Source organism: Dendrobates tinctorius, unplaced genomic scaffold (genome assembly GCF_039654945.1).
Source record: "Dendrobates tinctorius isolate UK_male_01 unplaced genomic scaffold, ASM3965494v1 ptg000158l, whole genome shotgun sequence".
NCBI classification, from domain to species: Eukaryota; Metazoa; Chordata; class Amphibia; order Anura; family Dendrobatidae; genus Dendrobates; species Dendrobates tinctorius.
In genome coordinates, this window is record NW_027361825.1 from 40,568,639 (window position 1) to 40,587,398 (window position 18,760).

An 18,760-nucleotide genomic window follows, 5' to 3' on the forward strand; every position below is an offset into this window, starting at 1 on the left:
GATGGCTGATAAGTATTTTCATAACGCTGACAGACCTACTGTTTGATGGTTGGCAAAATGTTTCTCTATTAGGGCAACCTGGTTAACCAGGGATTGTTTTCTGTTGCCACCACTGTCTATATGTGGGACTATTATGTCCATTATTTAAATAGCGTTATATATATTATTTTTATGCCACTAATCTTTATCTGGTGGATAATTTTTGTGGTTATGTAACCTGAGGTGCTTGGATTGTACATCCCTGTGGCTGCACTTCTTACTGTATACGTTTTTTCTTTTTCCCTTTTTTTTGGGGGGGGCTATATCAGGTCTGTCATTTCTTGCAGCATAAGCCTTTTTTACTACGAGATAAGCTATTATAAGCTGCTATAGATCAGTATTTTTTACTACGAGATATTATCTGGGATGGGTGTATATACCCATAATTCTAGTACGAGATAAGTTAAACATTTTTAGAGACGGTATACAGTCTCTCCACTAGGGTTTTTTTTCGGGTGGTTATTGTGTGTTTGTGTCTTTTTGTGTATCCTCGTCGTGGACTAGGGTTTTTGTAGGGTGTATTAGGGTCACCGACGTTGAGCGGGGGCGCCACTATCGTCTACAACTAGGGTGCCAACCTCCGCGGCTAGGCAGGGATTGCCAGGGCCCATTAGGGCAAGTTTAGTGGCCTGGAGTATCTATTATTATTTTTTTCTGGTGTCTGTTCAAATATTACCCTAGTCCTTATGAACTGGGATTGTCCAGATTTTAAATATTGATTAAAAGTGAAGTTTTAGGGATCAATTTTTTTCTGTTGCTAGCTTGGTTCCTTTTTTGTCTTTGATCCCAAAATATTTTTTGGAGGTTTTTCAAGTTAGGGCAAATCCCTCAGCGCTCTGATTCTGACCCCAGGGTTCTATTAAAGGGATCATTGGTATGCAAGTCAGGGCAAATCCACTCAGCGCTCTGGTTCTGATCCCAGGCTCTCTTAAAGGGATCCCCGGTTTGGAAGTTAGGGCAAATCCACTCAGCGATCTGGTTCTGACCAAAGGTCCATCTTAAAGGGATCCCCGGTATGGAAGTGAGGGCAAAACCACTCTGCACATGGGTACTGACCCCAGGCCTCTCTTAAAGGGATCTCCGGTATGGAAGTTATGGTAAATCCCTCAGCGCTCTGATTCTGACCCCAGGCTTCTATTAAAGGGATCATCGGTATGGAATTCAGGGCAAATCCACTCAGTCCTCTGGTTCTGACACCAGGCCTCTCTTAAAGGGATCCCCGGTATGGAAGTTAGGACCGTTGCACTCAGCGCTCTGGTTCTGACCCCAGGCTGACGGGATGATGTGGGATATTAGGGATAGGAGTCAGGTGGCTCTGGCTGACGGGATGATGTGGGATATTAGAGGTTGTAGACTGATGGCTCTGGCTGATGGGACGATGTGGGATATTACAATCAGCTTTATATATATATATATAGATATATAATCATTATAATTTGTTATAACTAACTGTAGTTAGTTACTATGCCCGGGCAGCGCCGGGCTCTTCAGCTAGTATATATATATATATATATGTATATATACTGTATATATATATATCAATGACGTGTATATATATCTATATATATATATATATACATATGTATTCTATGTGTATATATCTATTCTTTCTATTCTTTAGTAAACATGTCAGTGTGATTTTACTGTATCACGCACTGAATTGCCGACTTTTGTTAAAGGACACCGGTTGTGTATTTCTCGCCAGTCACACTTGTGGTCCGTGTGTAATCCATTTTTTTTTGCACCCATAGACTTGCATTGGCGAGTCTTGGCCGAGAATCGCTGATAATCGCAGCATGCTGCGATTTTCTCAGCCAGTTTAAAACGAGCAAGAAAAAAATCAGATGATAGATTAACATTGGTCCGAGTGCTATGCGATTTTTTATCGCATAGCACTTTTCCGTTTTTCTCTCTAGTGTGACGCCCACCATACTTGCAGTATATATAAAAAAATGAACATATCCAAACTAATGTTTTGGCATACAAACACATACAATGTAAAAAGCAAAGAAAATGTAAGAAGGAACTATAAAGAAATTTTTAAAATTACAAAACTAAACTAAAAGTTAGGTCTTTGAACCTTTGTTTTTTTCTAAGTGATTATGCAGTATTAAAGGGGTGTTCCCATTCTCTGCGGCTTGCCATAAATGCCAACAGGTTAATGTCCTCTTGGTTAATTCTGGCACTCAATACAGTCTAAGTCCTCTTTCACATGTCCATGTCTTCAGTACGTGTAGTGACAGTTTTTACATGTACCGAAGACACTTACACACATAGACACATTCAAGTGAATGGGTCTGTGCACATGTCATTGTGTTTCCACGGACCGTGTGTCCGTGTGACCCACACGTAGACATGTCTGTTCTTTACCAGCAGTACGGGCCGCAAAACATCCCGCACACGTGCACACAGATGACACACTGGGATGTCATAAAATAAAACACATTTTTTCATTTTTATTTAAAGATAACAAACACAGTTATACTCACCAAACGCCTAATTCCGCTGAATCCTTCGTCTCGTGTAGTAAAGCAAAAATAAAAAAAAAAACAATATCTCTGACCTGTCCGTCATTCTGTCCCACGCCGTGATCCATTTCTGGGGGATAAACAGTTTTCAACCTGGACGGTGACAAAGTGCGACCTTCCAGGCTGAGAACCACTGGTGACTGAGCTGCTGCGCAGTATTATTGACCAGCGGGGACGTAGAGGTTACCGCTGGTCAGTGAGGCTTCATTCCCAGCAGGGCTTAAATGCGGTGGCCTCAGCACCTAAGGGGAAAAATTCAGTCCTAAGGTCACTGCACTTCAAGCTCAGTGAGTTCACAGCAGATCACCATGAGATATTCTGGCTGGGGGGATCAATATCAATGGCCCCTAACCAGCATGAGAATACCAGCCCCCAGCTGTCAGCTTTAGCAAGGCTGGTTGTCAAACATAGGGGGACACCATGCCGTTTATTTTATTATTTATTTAAAAATGAAAGAACACCACTCTTGATAACCAGCCTTGCTTAATTAAGCTGACAGCTGAAGGTTGCAGCCCCCAGCTGTGAGTTTTGCCTGGCTGGTTATCAAAAATACAGGGTATTTTTCATGTACTTATTTGTTTATAGCGCAGGCGGTGGCAGAGGAATACTCCCATCAGCCGCTCCTCCTGGTACTGTTATTAGCGGCAGCTGGTGTAGGCTGATGTGAGTAATCATTCCCATCAACCGCCGCCTGCTGTCATTTTTATCACTTCAATGCAACTCTCATCATTCTCCCCTGCTCATGCTGATCGTTGGCAGGGGAACAGTGCTTACTGTACTACTTCTTCCCTGGTGCCCATCAGTGTGGTACTGATGCGGCACACGTGTGCCACAAGTATTACACACACGGACATATGGACACACGGGCATTGACATCTCCGGTACTGTTTTTTCTGGTACTGGAAATATCAGGACATGTGAAACCGGCCTAAGGGAGTTGAATAAAGTGTTGAGCACAAAGGTGTCATCTCTATTCACGACTCGACTTCGGTAAAGACCATGAGTAGTGGCTTCTCTGAATTGGAGTAGGACTTCTTGATCAGGGTGAGAACGCAGAAGAAGGTCCTCACCTATTAGGCAGTATTCAGATGATATGATATAAATATGTAAAATGGAAAGTTCTTTAAAATTGTTTTCCAGTGATCGACATCCCATTTTCCCACCGATCAGTAGAATGACAGTCCCAAGCCCTCATCCTTCCATGCTGTAGTTGAAAATCAATGGTAGCACAAATGCACCAACTATTGTCTATGGGACTGAAGAATGCAGCTAGCAAGAATAGAGGCGTAGGACACTGGTGTTCTAGGGATCTGTGGGGGTCCCAATTGTAGATTTACAGTATTGAGTGCAGCTGTTCAGCACTTCCACATTGTGGGAGAATTAATTGGTTTACTTGGGATATAGAATAACCATTTCTGCATCATCAGAACATAGGGGATTACAGGAAAAACAATAAAGTCTAGAACATAGCACCATTTGCTGACTGGTAATCATAGTCCCTCCACTGTACAAGCCTACAGCTGTTATATTCTCCAAAAACCAGCTCTGTGGACAGGGCGTAAATGTCATTTTGGCACAAAACCCTTTGATCACTGCATTGAATGGATCAATGTGCCACTAATTTTAAACAACTTCTAGGAGAAAATTCAGTACCCATGGGTGTATAATTCGGATTTGTGTATCCGATTATTATGGATATCCCTTCTGTCTATGGTCAACACAACTTCCATACATTACATTGTTATGCTCAAGGATCCTTCGTCACGCGTCTATTTTTCAGCAGTACCCTGTTCTGTAGGCGGCGCGCTCCCCATCGCCACGCAGGTGCGCCTAGCTAGCTTGTTATTGTGTGTTGCACTTTTGTGTGTTTCGGCGTTTGTTACAAACAATAATGAATAATAATCCAGTGAGTGTATACTTTTCCCTACATGGCGACAGATTACAGCAAATGTAACATCTTTGTTAGTACACAAGCTATAATAAGCAATTTTAGTTTACAGTCAATTAAGTCCACAGTTCCACTCGGCTGCCTAATCTTAAAGCAGATGTTTATCTTCTCGTAAATTCCTTAATAACAGGCATTATCTGAGCTTTGAGCTCCTCCGGGCAGTGTTATCACACAGGGCAGCTCCGGATCTCTAATAACAGTGTAACACATTATACATGCAAATCTACTGACAAATCCACGGAACGGAAACCACTCTTCACTTTCAGGATATATATATATTATATATATATATATATGTGTGTGTATATGCTGTATGTATACAGTATATATATATATATATATATATATACACTTTTTTTTCTTCTTTTTTAGTATATATATATATATATATATATATATACGTGTGTGTGTGTGTGTGTGTGTGGTTCACATGCAATTTGGCTGTAGAAAAGCAGAAAGAAATGCAAATTAGGAAATTTAAAATCCCTTATATTAATGAATTCACTATATGCAAGGAAATTTTTATTAAAGAGGATCTGTCAGTATGTTTTTACATCTCAAATTAGTTGTATGGCTGCATAGGCGCCTCTCTCCCAATAAAGATGATACCTTTTTGTAGCGATCTGATGCGCCAGTACCAAAAACTCTAAGGTAGAAGCCACATGCAAATCAGGCTGAAAGTGCACTGTGGGCGTGTCGGTGCACTTGAAAAAAGAATTGCTTAGGTATGCCCTCAGTGCACGCCTAGCTTGATTTGTATGTGACTTCTAAGCTAGATTTCTCATGACCGATCAACAAAGATGTTCTTTTTATTGGGTGCCAATTCAGCCGTAGCTCTAATTCTTTACATATCCTACACGGGGAGCTTCAGTTCTAGGAAAAATTGTAAGACTTTGCGGCTAGGATTTTTCTTTGTTTTTTTTTTTAGCACCCATGAGTGTCAGGCAACAAAAAACCCTGGGAAAATTAGATTTCTGGCATAAATATTTTAGGACCTTCCTCTGTAATCAAGAGTGGAGGGCAACATGCGTCTAGCATGAGCTTTCCCCGATAATCCCAGCTGATCACCAGAGATATTTGAAGCTGGACCCTTGGGGCATAATTTTAATCTTAAAAATGGTTGTTTTTGCAGAACAACCCCTTTAAGGATATGTATCAATAAAACATTTACTTCACCAAGTTACATTTAACCAAGTTTAGGTTACATCTCCAAAGTGGCATCTATTATTTATGGAATGTTACAAAATACTAAGGTCCATCCTTTCTGACATAATGTCAGTATGTTTACTGCCATCATGGTGGTCACAATTTGACTCCTATATAGCAATTTGCTTACAGTACAATAAATTGTTTTTGCAATTATTCGAATTTCATTCTGCAGTATCTGACCGGTCCTAGCAATATTGTTATTATTTGTTATTACTGTATATATATATATATATATATATATATATATATATAATATACAGTACAGTATATATGCTTGAGAAAGGTTCTCACCTATTGAACCGAAACGGTGCTGCATGGGCACATAGCCATATGGGCTATTAAAAAAGCACTTTATTGAAAACTAACATGGTGTGCTGCTTTCTTTTTTGATGGACTATCTGTAGGTTTGTGTGATGACTCCTGGAGTGGACCCTCTGGGTCGTGGCACCAACCCTCCCAGGACGAGCTGACCTAGTGAAGACCACCCCCTATACAGGGAGTGTCAGGGGCAAGCCCCAGGGGGTGAGGTACCACGCCTGCTGGCACCAGGCGGCCGGTTCACAGGAGACATGAGTGAGTGAGTGTGTCTGCAGGAACGTGTAAAGCGTGGGCACGGGAACACGTGGTATACAGCATCCGGGTGTGAGCAAAGCAGGCTGCGTGCAAAGGAGCATGGCAGAGCACTGAGTCAGGCCGCAGGTGTGCCAGGAGGTGTAAAAGAGTACAGGAGCAGGGTGTGTGCCAGAGGGCACAACTGAGCATAAGACAGAGTACAGGATTGGAATGTGTGCCAGGAAGCACAATTGAGTGAGAGACAGAGTACAGGATAAGAGCATGTGCCGGGAGGCACAATTGAGTATAAGACAAGGCACAGGGTCCGAGGGTGTGCCAGGAGGCACAACTGAGCATAAGACAGAGCACAGGATTAGAGTGTGTGCCAGGAGGCACAACTGAGTACAAGACAGAGCACAGGATCAGATTATGTGCCAGGAGGCACAACTGAGTACGAGACAGAGCACAGGATAAGAGTATGTGCCAGGAGGCACAGCTGAGAGTAAGACAGAGTACATGGTCAGAGCGTGTGCCAGGAGGCACAACCGAGTACAAGGCAGAGTGCAGGTTCAGAGCATATGCCAAGAGGCACAATAGAGTGCAAGGCAGAGGACCCGAATACAGCGCACAGCCAGGCAGGGACATGGCAGACCAAGCCAGGAAGTACAACAATAATCAGGCACCTCCCCTAGGAAGAGGTAGCCTGATATAGCACATGATCGCTAAGGCTTCCGAGTCAAGTCTTCCAGTACCATAGAGACGGCGGACCTGGAGGCCGAACCGAGAGGAGCACGCAAGCGCACACATAACGTGAGGGAGACAGGAACCTAGGTACGAGAGGTGTGCGTGCGCACCCAGCGGGACCCCCGGAGCGACCACGGCTCCGGAAGAGATAACGTAGGGAACAAGGTCCCGCCCCCTGGTGAGCGCGGCGTGACAGTTTGGTATGTACCTGGAGGGCCTGCACCCGAATCGTTTTTCTATTTTGTGCTGTTTTTGCAATTTTATTCTATACATATACTGTATATATATAATTTTTTAATTTTTCATTTTTTTTATTTAAAGGGGTTTTCCCATGAATGAAAGTTGATTTTAATCAATAGATCTTGGAATAATAATAATTTCCACAATAGGATATGTTTAAATAAAATGTTCCTGTGCTGAGATAATCTTATAAATGTGCCCCTGCTGTGTACTGTGTAATGGCTGTGTCTGACTGAACAGGAACATGGTCCGATCGTATCACAGCTCCAGGGCAGGGGAGGGAGGAAGAGAGTATACAGACATTACAGTATGGGTTCACAGCTGATTCTTTCTTTGAAGTAAAACTTTGTTTAGAAACAGGCAGTGAAATTTATAACCTCTTAGAAAGAATCAGCTGTGATCCCCCTGCTGTAATGTCTGTATACTCTTTTACTCCCCCCTTCCCGCCCAGGAAATGTGGTATGATCAATCTATCTTCCTGCATCGTCAGACTCGGCCATTACATAGTACACAGCAGGGACACATTTATAAGATTATCTCAGCACAGGAACATTTTATTTAAACATGTCCAATTGTGGAAATTATTATTATTCCAAGATCTATTGATTAAAATGAACTTTTGTTTGTGGGGGAAAACCCCTTTAAGTAATTTGTAAGCTTTTCAGACATCCACCATCAACAAAATTATAACAAAATTCATCCGTACTTCAGTAATGAAAATATCCTTTAACACATTTTGGAAATTGCAGAATTATAGTAATCCTGCTTGATAGAATCTGCTTTCCGCAGTCCTCTTCATTGGTTATATTGCTTGTTCTCAAGAGCTTCTTAATTCCCGGCTACTTTGAGAATTGCAAAACCGGTGCCTCTCTGAAGACGTATAATGTGCTGGCCGGATGTGGTGGAGAACACTTTCCTCCTTCATCGCACATCAATGAAGAATTACTGTATTATAGGGCAAACAAACATTTTTCCTGTTTATTTTGCTACATTAATGACTTTCAACACTTTTTGCCTCCTTTCCATAAAAAAAAGTTATTCTGCTAGTATATATTTTTTGTCAGGTGTCTTAACCTTTTCTTTAAAAAACCCTTTCATTTCTGAAGTGGTTGTCCAAAATTGGAAAACTATCAGCTTTTTTCCAAAAATAGTATTATATATTTGTATTACTTATGTATGATCAGCTTAGATCATTTTAAATAAATAAAGCTGAGCTGCAGTACCCCGCACATCCTGCGCACAAGTGTGGCGCTGTTTTTGAAAGCCAGAAACCATGTCTTACTTATCATGCATAAGTCACTCTTTGTATTTGAATTGTTGAGTTACAGTGGCATGTAAAAGTTTGTTCACCCCTGGTCAAAATTACTGTTACAGTGAACAGTTAAACGTTGAAGATGAAATTATCTCTAAAAGGGTAAAAGTTAAAGATTACACATTTCCTTTGTATTTTAGAAAAAAAAAATTTTCATTTTAAAAATTACAAAAAGGAAAATGGGCAGATGCAAAAGTTTTTGAACCCTTGGAGGTTTGTGTGCTCGTTCAACTTTGACCAAGGTTTCAAACCTTAACTAGCCTGTTGCAGTTATGGCTTGTTCATTGTTAGGCCAGTTGAAGCAAATTTCCCAGGTTAATAAAAAAAACTCAGCCTCCTCTAACCTTGTGCCAAAAAACAGCAGCCATGAATTCTCCTAAGCAGCTGCCTAGCATTCTGAAAATGAAAATGGTGTTAGCCCATAAAGCAGGAGAAGGCTAAAAGAAGATAGAAAAGTGTTTTCAAGTTGCCCTTTCCTCAGTTTGAAATGTAAATAAGAAATGACAGTTACCAGGAACAGTGGAGGTCAAGATAAGGTCTAGAAGATCAATCAAAATTTCAGTGAGAGCTGCTCGTAGGATTGCTAGAGAGGCAAATCAGAACCTTCGCTTGACTGCAAAAAAAGACCTTCAGAAAGATTTAGCAGACTCTGGAGTTGTGGTACATTGTTCTACTGTTTAGAGACACCTGCACAAATATGGCATTCATGGAAGAGTCAGCTGAAGAAAACCTCTCCTGCGTCTTTATCATAAAATTCAGCATCAGAAGTATGCAGAATTTAAAGAAAAGAATGCCTCACCAACCATTAAGCATGGAGTTGAATCAATCATGCTTTGGGGTTGTGTTGCAGCCAATGGCAAGGGGAACATTTTGCGGGTAGAGGGAAGAATTGGTGAAATTTCATTGAAACCAAAGCTGAAGTTGAAAAGGGGATGGTTTCCAGAAATGGATAATGATCCTAACCACACGTCAAAATCCACAATAAGCAACCTCAAAAGTCGCAAGCTGAAGGTTTTACAATGCCTCTCAGAGTCCCCTTATCTGAACATCATTGAAAATCTGTGACTAGACCTCAAAATAGCAGTGCATGCAAGATGACCCAGGAATTTCACAGAACCAGAAGAATTTTCCAAGGAACAATGGATGAAAATCCCTCAAACAAGGATTGAAAGACTCTTGATTGGCTACAAAAAGCGTTTACAAGTTGTTATACCTGCAAAAGTGGGTACTACTAAGTACTAAACATAAAAACTGTGCTTGGTTTGAGTTGATACACATGCAGCATATAAATGCATGTTGACATTGGCCATAAAACCTACAAAAGACAAAATGAGCAAAACTCCTGCTGTAACTAAATAAGTAAAAGCAAAAGTGCATCTAAATAATACAGAGTTTCTAGTAATACTGTTTTTGATCATTCCGAACAGAGTTACCATGTCGTGGTAGGATGGCTTTCATGCTATTTTTGATCAAAAACAGTATTACTAAAAACTCTGTATTATTTAGATGCACTTTTGCTTTTACTTATTTAGTTACAGCAAGGTTTTTACTCATTTTGTCTTTTGTAGGTTTTAGGTTTTTAGGCCAATGTCAACATGCATTTATATGCTGCATGTGTACCAACTCAAACCAAGCTCAATTTTTGTGTTTTTTCTTTGTATTTTTGCATTCTGTGCAAGCTGGGGTGTGGCCTCCCTCTCCTGAGCTGGAAATTGTAAATAAGGCTTCCCCAGACTGGTGTCTACTGTTTGGGACCCAGTCCTTTTGTCTGCCCTTGTTCACACATTGAGGTCAACTTTGACACATGGCAAGGTTTTTAATATTAGACAGTGTAGGACTAACCCGAACAGAGTTACCATGTCGTTGTGGGATGGCTTTCATGCTATTTTTGATCAAAAACAGTATTACTAAAAAGTCTATTATTTAGATGCACTTTTGCTTTTACTTATTTAGTTACAGCAGGGTTTTTGCTCATTTTGTCTTTTGTAGTACTAAACATGCAGGGTGCCCAAACTTTTGCATCAACCCAGATTCCTTTTGTAATTTTTAAAATGTAAAAGATAAAAATATTTTTTTTGCCTAAAATACAAAGGAAATGTGTCATCTTTAACTTTAGGCCTTTCAGGGATCATTTCATATTCATCTTGCTTAACTGTTCACAATAAAAGTAATTTTGACCAAAATTTTTACATGCCACTGCATGTGTTATTCTGTGATGTCCAATATTGCTTGTATAAGTACCTTCTACATTGTAAAGTGCTGCAAAATATGATACTGCTATATAAATAATAATATTAACTATTAGCAACCCCTTCCCAGCATGTACTGAGTGGGTTTGGGAGCTGAATTCAGATTTATATGAAGAGGTCAATTTTTTTACCTGATGTAAATGCCCTTGTTCTCCTGAATCCGGCTTTACTTTTCTTTTTTTCGTGTGCTTCTCCATTCCTGAGCTATGCCCCCTCTTTTCTTGTATGTAACTCTTGTTTTGTTACTGAATGGGTGTGGCCCTCAAGGAAACTCCCACAGAGAAGATGTGTGGGCCACGCCTACTTTGATAACCAGACTAGATTTACATATAGGGAAGAGGAGGCCATATCTCAGGAAAGAAGAGATGCTGGAACAAAAGAAAAACAACTTTGGATTCAGGAAAACAGTGGCATATACACTGGGTAAAAAATACATATTTATGGCAAGTGACTAGTTCCCCTTAAAGGGTATTTTCATGTTAATTTTATGTTATACTATCAGACCTAATTTAACCATGTTCATGATGGGTACACCTAAACATTTCTGGGACATGAAATAGTTATAGAAGTTCGAAACCTGTAACCCAAGCCGTGTAATAAAGGCTACAATCTAGATGAATAAAGAGAGCCTAACCACATCTGGTCTGGAACACATTTAACTCATATTAGTGAAATTGCAGCATCCAGAAGTAACCACATAGTCATTTATTTCCACACATCAGGCTCTCTCATTAAAATATTTTGAGTTCTAGCCACGCGGCACATTCATCTGATTCCTGCAGAAACTGTTAGCTTTGCCTGTGTCAGTTGTATCGGCTTAATACAGTATAATTGGGGTGGTACAGTGGATTTTAATGCACTTTAATGAAAGGAAATGTGCAGAATTACTCTTGGCCTACAATTTGTCTCTGTTAGCAGGATTACGGCTTTTCCGTACTGTTTGACCAGGGGCAGTTAAGCTGTCATCCTAATAAAATGTCTTTTAGTTTCTGTATGATCTGATATTTGAAACCTTTTTTTGCTTCAGTTTTCGAATTTTCAAAAAGTTTACTAAAAAATCAAGAGCAAAAGAGAAGTTTTCAAAACACTGAATAGATAGTTACTTTCCTGGTGTAAAAGGTTTATGTCAGAATCTGATTCAGTGAAATTCTTTGAGGGGTGTAGCTCTTCGTGCAAGTACTCTGGTGGTGAGATGAGGTACTGTCACAAGTAGTGAAAAGAGATACCGTACGTGCTACTACTTTACATAGTATAGTGAGGTGCCATCCGCCACAGCAGTGCCAGGGCAGGCAATAACTTGTTGATTGGTGGGCATCAGACTGCTGTGCCCTACACCCATCGGTAGAACAGGGAACTTTTATCCCTGTTAGCATGGAATGGCAGAGGGTATGCTTAACCACTGCTCCATTCATTCACTAAGGCTATGCCGAATGCTGTACATGAGTTTTTCTGACAGCCTCATAGAGAACAAATGGAGTGTCAATGGGTAGTCCGACCTGCCACACCCCTTTGTAATGGGGATAAAAGTTTCCTGATCTACTTATCAGTGCAGATTTCAGAAATGAGACCCCACCGATCAGCAAGTTATCACCTATTCTGCGGATAGATGATAACTTGTTTTCACTGGACGACCCCAGTAAATAACAATATATTCACAAATAGGGCTTGTATTTATCTTGTCTCTTGTGGATGAAATTCTAGTTTCACAGTTGGGTTTCTCCAGTTGAAGTTAGCCACTTGTCCTTTCTGTACAACTATATGATCAACCTGCACCTCTGTCCTAGCAAAAAGGGATGGTGAGTGACCAGAAGGATCACATCTGCTCTTCTCCTTTTCTAAGGATGTTAGGAGATGTTAGGGTGACATCAATCAGTACCCATAGATGGGCCCCGATATGCACTCTATGGGGGTCATAAGATGGCATCATTCCGTACCCATAGACAGGCGCCTAAATCTAGCCTACTTTAGCAATAAGGGGATTCTCACCTATGTCCCATCCCAGCTATATCCACAGCATATGCCATAAACTTCTGATAGATTAGGTTCTAGCTTTAGGAAACCACTTCTATATCGAGAATGGGATCCCATCACATGTCATTTGCTCTTCAAATTTTGAAGCTCCAAAGGAAATGAATGGCGAGAGAGGCACATTCATGGCCACATCTCCTCTGTCATCAGCACATGGCCCTATTGTTGAGATGCAGTTGTCAGCACAAGTATCATAGATTTATGACATATTCAATGAAATTTTGAATTTCTCTGTATTATATTCTCTTCATTTTTTATAAACTTTAGCAATTTTTTCTTTCTTTTGTACCAGGCACCACTGCATACCTGAGCGAACAAGTGTTCAAAGAACTGCGTAATACAGGTAGGTGCCGTGACCTGAAAGAGTACTGAAGTTTTGTTTGCATTAAAGTTGGTGCGAATTGATTCACTGGACCTGGTGCTTTGGCCAAGTAAGTAATCTGCAGCCACTAGACCGGAGCCCTAAGAACCGCCTCGGTCAACTAATCAAAAGGGAAGCCGCGGATGCCGTCAGGGAGGAGGTGGTTCTCAAGGGTCCTATCCAGCAGACACAGATTACTGACATGACCGATGGACCAGGTCCTTTGAATCGATTTTCACCTATTCTAATTAGCATATTCTGTTTAGTCTCTTACAAGTTTTACGTGTTGCTGTAGATGTTGTTGCCCTGTGGTCAGACATAGAGCTTTTTTCCTTAGGTAGTAAGTTTCCTTTTATTTTTAAAGGTACTGCCCCAAAAAGATAACCCCAAAATAGCAATGAAAAATAGCAGAGTTGAAGGCAGCCTTGTTAAACAATATAAAGTACTTTATAGTACCAGAAAGACAGCATGATCCTTGACATGCGTTTCGCATTAGCTTCTTCAGATGGAATTTGTGGGGGGGTGTACAAAGGGGAATGTTATAGAGACATGTGTCTAATGAAGTGATTTCAGCCCTTACAAGACTGCAGGATATAGCTCTTAGAATGCAAAGACTTCCGAGTTCGGCGTCCAGTGTAGCGTCATCCCGACTGTCTCCGACACGTCAGAAAAAAATTTTAATTGGATTTTTTTTAATATAATCGTGATTGTGTAAAGATTTTTGTAATATTATAGCAGTAAAAGCTCCTTGTTGTATAGAATTGTATTGACATTTTTGGATCATGTATTGGCCCAACTTATATAGTGTAACTTCAAGTAGTTTTCATGAACTCACAGTCACAAATAGCATGTTATCACTACCGAGATGTTCAGCTTTTCCCTCCTGAAAACCATACACAATGTGCCAAAAATATATCCGCTTAATTAGACAACCACATAATAGCATTTAAAACAATAGCAGATGTTCACCCATGTATATCTACTGTGTAATAATATATACAGTATATAAATTGATGAGGATGAAGAGACCTGAGTAGTCTCAAAACCTTGCAATTTGTTAACATTTTTTTAGTTAGCCATTAAAAGGTATCAACCACTGAGGACTCTCAATTCTGAATATTTTACTGCAGTCTCAGTATTATTCCCTCACCCGTCATGACAAGCATCTTTAGTACTTACTAAAGCCTCTATGGCTGTTGTGACCTGCTGTTGATGTGGTGCATAGTTAGACACCAGTTTCTGCAGTGTTACTGGGGTATTTTAGCTCATTTTTCATTGGCATTGGGTCTCAAGGTTACTAATTTTCTTGAGTTTGAATGCAGCAGGCTATCCTTTTCAATCCCACCAAAGATTTTCAATGAGGTTCAAGTCAGAGCTTAGTGAGGGCCGCTTTTCCAGGACTTCTTCTGAAACCAAGCCTTGGTGGACTTTGAGTTATGGCTTCGAGAATTGTCCTGTTGGAAGCTCCAATGGTGGCTAATGTTCAACTTCCTCACTGAAGACATGGTGTTTTCTCCTAGAATTTCCTTATACTTGACTGAACCTTGCCCTCTATGCATGTGGGTTTTTCCAGTGTGGAATTACAACAGCCAAAGAACATCACTGGGCCATTAACTTTCCTGGCGTTTGACGGTCATGGATTTTTGACCACCTGCCTCCTCATGAATCCGGCAGTGACCATGTCTCCCTGCTCTACAGTTAAGAGTGGCGGTCACTCCGGGTGGACCCCTCTGAGAGTCCCCTCTACCCCTGATAGCTGTGTTACTGCCTTATACATGCTATATGTTTAATTTAAGAAGCATGAGAAAGTACACAGAAACTTTCAATTTCCTGATTGGAAGGGAAGTAAGCATTCATGTGTTTTCTAGAGAGGCAGAAATACAATAAAAAGCAATAAAAATATTGTATGCATCCCAAAAATGGGATAATAGAAGCAGAAGCTTGCCAAGCAACAGGAGATACTTGTCTCTCAATTGGAAAATACTAAAATTACAGATCTCAAAAAATGAGGACGCAAACCAATTTTTTTTTACAGATTTACATTTGTTTTCACCACTAAAATAAAAAAATAATGGATAACTATCATTATCATTTTTACAGCATGATAAATGCTGTAAATACAAAACCACAAAAACAATGGTGGAATTGTTTTTTTCTCTCCATTTTACAATATCTTGGATTTTTTTTTCTGCTTTTCAGTACATTGTAAAATGAAGTGTCAATTAAAAAGAAACTTGTTTTGCAAAAAAAAACAATCTTTCATAGTGACTGAAAAATGTTAAAAAGTTACCGTATGTCTCTTGGTAAAAGAGGAGGAAAAACAAAAGTGCAAAAACCAATATTAGCTGCAGTGGGAATGGGTTAATGTAAGTTTATAGATGAAGTCACATTTTTGAATTGATAATTAATGAAATTCCTGGCTGCATATAGCCACCAATAGAGGACGCTATCTGCCTGCAATATACAAGTTTATCTAAACTCACGAGAAGCTCAATACATCTGTACGTAGGTAGCTGTCCCTGCAGGGGAAGCGGCTATGTACCATGTCCGCCGACCTGACCATACTCGCACTACTAGACACTGCCCCTGAGGAACTTTGCAGGTACCCATGTTAAATGAATCATTAATACTGCAGGGTGAGGTACATAATTGTCAGTGCCTACAGCAGCATCTTACAAAGCAGATCTTAATATTAAAAAGGAGACATTTACCCATTCTGCTGAGCATATAGTCCCAGGTTTTATCTTGGGATCTGCTCCGCTCGGCAGATGTCTCTCGCTGATTTCCTGCTCTCATTCCTTCCTTATTAATTTCATGTATTACCATTACTTGGTTACGTGTATTTGACAGCCCTGCATGTTGTAATTATATAGATGTTTTTTGTCCTACCTGCTAACCTTTTGTATAAATCACAGAAATATGTATAAATGAACATTTGTCAATAGAATTCTGCATCACCATCAAGGTTTTTATGACCTTGGGCAACCTTGCAAGGTCACAATAGGCACATAAAAACAGTTAAATAAAATTTGACATTTTTCGGGAAGGGATGAGGTAGATGAGAGGAATGTTGTATGTTTGCCATTACTGTGTGTATGGAGACTGTTTGGTGATACGTATAGGGTTTGTTTCATTATTGTGTTTATAGTTTTTTCTTCTAGTTTGTGTTGTTTTTCTTATGTTTTTCATTTATGCCCTTTTTGTCTAGTTTTTGCTGTTTTTCTCCTATTTTTATGTGTGACTTTTTTATTCTTAGTTTTTGCTGTTTTTCTCCTATTTTTATTTGTGCCCTTTATTGTCTAAGTTTTATTCTTTTTCATTTGTGCCTTCGCTGTCTAAATTTTGCTATTTTCTGCAGTTTTTCCTTTATGCCTTTTTTGTCTAGTTTTTGCTGTTTTTCCCATTTTTCATTTGTGTCTTTTTTGTCTAGTTTTTGCTGTCTTCCTTCTGTTTTTCATTTGTGCCTTTTTTCTGGTTTCTGTTTTTCATTTGTGCCCTTTTTGTATGTTTTGTCTAGTTTTTGCTTCTTTCTCTTGTTTTTTTATTTGTGCCCTTTTTGTCTAGTTTTTCCTGTTTTTCCTTTGTGCCTTTTTTGTGTAGTATTTTGCTGTTTTCCATTTGTGCCTTTTTTTTTGCCTGGTTTTTGTTGCTATTCTCCTGTTTTTCATTTATACTTTTTCTCTCTAGTTTTTGCTATTGTCCTTCTGTTTTTTATTTGTGCCTTTTTTCTAGTTTTTGTTTTTTATTTGTGCCTTTTTTGTCTGGTTTTTGCTTCTTTATCTTGTTTTTTTTATCTGTGGCCTATTGGTCAAGTTTTTGTTGCTTTTCATTTATGCTTTTTTGTGTAGTTTTTTTGCTCTAGTTTTTTTTCCATTTTTTTTCCATTTGTGCCTTTTTTTGCCTGGTTTTTGTTGTTATTCCCCTATTTTTCATTTATGCTTTTCTTTCTCTAGTTTTTGCTTTTTTCCTTCTGTTTTTAATTTGTGCCTTTTTTGTCTAATTTTTGCTTCTTTCTCATGTTTTTTTATCTGTGTCCTTTTTTGTCAAGTTTTTGTTGCTTTTCATTTGTGCCTTTTTTCTCTAGGTTTTGCTGTTTTCCTCCTTTTCATTTGTGCTTTTGTTTAGTTTTTGTTGTTTTCCATTTGTGCCTTTTTCTCTAGTTTTTGTTGTTTTTATTTGTGCCTGTTTTGTCTAGTTTCTGCTGTTTTTCTGCAGTTTTTTCATTTTAACCTTTTTTGCTTAGTTTTTGCTGTTTTTCTCCAGTGTATCATTTGTTCCTTTTTGTCCAGTTTTAGTTGTTACTCTCCTGATTTTCATTTGTTCCTTTTGTGTCTACTTCTTGCTGTTATTTTCCTGTTCTTCATTTGTGCCATTTTTGTCTAGGTTTTGTTGTTTTTCATTTGTGTCCTTTTTGTCTAGTTTTTGCTTTTTTCTCTGACTTTTCATTTCTGCTTCTCCTGTCTAGTTTTTGTTGTAATTCTTGTGTTTTTCATTTGTGACCTTTTTTGCCTAGTATTTGCTTTTATTCTACCCTTTTTATCTAATTGTTGTTGTTTTTCATATGTACCTTACTCTTCTTTCAATGTACGCCCTTTTTTATTATATTAGTCTTATTTAAATAGCTTACCTAATTTTACTTTTTTAAGTTTACCATTGTGGCTGAGTTTAGTGTTTCCAGATGAGTTTTCCTGATTCATCATTTTCAACTTTTCAAAAAGTTGTAAAATTTGTTGCAAATGTTCCCAGTTCCTCCTAGGGTGATTTTTATGTACCAGGTATTTTGTTGCCTTTTTTGCATCATTTTGCCAAACATGCAATTTTTGCGCTAAGGAGTCGCACAAGAAGGTAAAGATAGAAATAATTTCTACTTATGACTTTGCAAAAAAATCATAAACATTTGCCCTTTTTCAAAATCACAAAAAAAAGCAATGTAAAACCACAAGACAAAAAAGAAAAGTGACTTCAAAAATGCACAAATGATTAATCGGAGCCTGTTTTCTATTTGTTTGCTGTTGGGGTTTTTTTTTCGTTTTGTTTTTTAATCTTTATCATTGTGATTGCAATTTAAAAAGTCTCAAAATTTTGTCTCAAATTACTCTAGTCTTTTTTTTCCCCAGAATTATTTTATGTACATCTGGAATTTTTGCAACATTTAGCAAAATGTAACTTTTTGCATTAAAAAATCACAAAAAAGGTTAACCAGAAAAGAATAATATTTTGTGCAAGTTTCATGAAATACATGCGTCATTTTCTAGAAAAACATTAACAAATATCACAAGACAATGACAGAAAAGTGACCTAAAACGCAGGTATAGTTGGTTCCATAAGCTTTCTTGGGTGCATGCATATGAAGGTATAGTTTGGTCCATAAGCTTTCTTGGGTGCTAGATTATCAATACTGATTTAATGGGCTGTAAAGCTGGTCCTGAGTCTCCAAGGATGGGACCTACAGGATCAATCTAAAACTGAAACATTATAATGTTCCAAACTGCAGTCAGTCCCAGTAATCTGTGGAGAACTCATCTACACTAAATACCCATGTGGCTGTCA

The 18,760-nt window shown here is 39.0% G+C and overlaps 1 protein-coding gene across 3 annotated transcripts in view; it reads left to right on the forward strand.

Moving 5' to 3' along the window:
• LOC141052124 (leucine-rich repeat and fibronectin type III domain-containing protein 1-like protein) overlaps positions 1 to 18,760 on the forward strand; it is an 884,877-nt gene that overhangs the window by 502,292 nt on the left and 363,825 nt on the right. For 2 of the 3 annotated variants that reach the window (XM_073549344.1, XM_073549345.1), the window contains exon 3: positions 13,142 to 13,192. The exons of the other annotated variant lie outside the window; for it this stretch is intronic. The gene's annotated coding sequence lies outside the window, so the exon portion shown is untranslated. The remainder of the gene's footprint in view (positions 1 to 13,141; positions 13,193 to 18,760) is intronic. 3 annotated transcript variants of the gene reach the window in all.